We start from the raw sequence: 1,317 nt of genomic DNA on the forward strand, positions 1-1,317 counted from the left end.
ATACCCCCGAGAGCAACAATGTGCGTAGCACTGGGTGCCATAACACCATCCGCCGTGCACAAGCATGTTGCAAAGGAGGCATCCAAACAAATAGGCCCAACCGCCATGGGGTAGACTAGAGCACACGAGGGCTAGCCAACGTGAGAAAGCCCCTAGCACGACCGATTGCCCCCATCAACAAGCCCATGCGTGGCACTAGGTGCCACCAAATCCGTCCCTAAAGCACAAGCTTGTTGCTAGAAAGCAATCGAGAATGTAGGAATCACCCCCACGAAAACGAGCCCAAAAAACGGTCGTCGGGACATGGTCGGCCGGCGGCGGCCGCCGCCACAACCACCGCCGGCGGCGGTGGAGACGATACCCCCCCGCCGGTGGCATGGGGGGCGTGGCACACGCCCTTTCCATGGGCGCCAGGGGCATGCCCATGTGAGGGGGGCGGCATGGTCAGCCCTCCTGGCTGACCATGTTGGGGCTTGCATGCCCCCCCTAAAGAGCATTTAGAGCCAAATCCCAACCGGCAGGAGGAAACATCAAATGTCCGAGGAAACATAAAGGCCTTTTTTATCGAAATACTTTGAATTTGGACGAGATTTTTTGCAGGCATGCTTAGAAAAATCATATCTTGAAGTAGGAGCAAGCCTCACAATTTTTCGACATCGGGATTTTTTTATTTAATTTTTTTGATTAAATAAATCCGAAAAATCAAAAAAAATCGAAAATAGGCAAAAATCGATAGGTGATGCTTGGAACACATCCAAGATGTATTGGAATGAATTTAGGAAACCAATTTGGGTGGTTTCAATTGTCCAAAAGCACGAGACAAGTGTTCGCCCCCGTTCATGCACGTCGGGTGGCAACATTGGGGGGCCATGTTGTGAGTGTTGTATTGCAATCTTTTGAGGCAACAAGGAAGATTGCTTTTGTAGAGTTTGTGTGATCTACGGTGTTCTTCGTCGGACCTTTGTGTGCTTGACATGGTAGGCAAAGCACCACGGGTGTGTCGCGGCGTGCCTTGGGGCAAGCCATGGGCCAAGCCATGGGGAGCCATGGGGCTTGCCACGGGGCTGTCAAGGCAAGCCATGGGGCTGCCATGGCAAGCCATGGGGCGTGCCGGCGGGGCTGTCAAGGCATGCCATGGGGCAAGCCACGGGGCTGTCAAGGCAAGCCATGGGGCATGCCAGTGGGGCTGCCAAGGCAAGCCATCGGGCTGCCAAGGCATGGCCCGTGGGCACCGTGCTAACCTCGCTGTGCATGCCATGGGGCTGTCAAGGAAAGCCATGGGGCTGTCAAGGCATGGCCCGTGGGCACCGTGCTAAC

The sequence above is a fragment of the Juglans regia genome, unplaced genomic scaffold (genome assembly GCF_001411555.2).
Source record: "Juglans regia cultivar Chandler unplaced genomic scaffold, Walnut 2.0 Scaffold_963, whole genome shotgun sequence".
NCBI classification, from domain to species: Eukaryota; Viridiplantae; Streptophyta; class Magnoliopsida; order Fagales; family Juglandaceae; genus Juglans; species Juglans regia.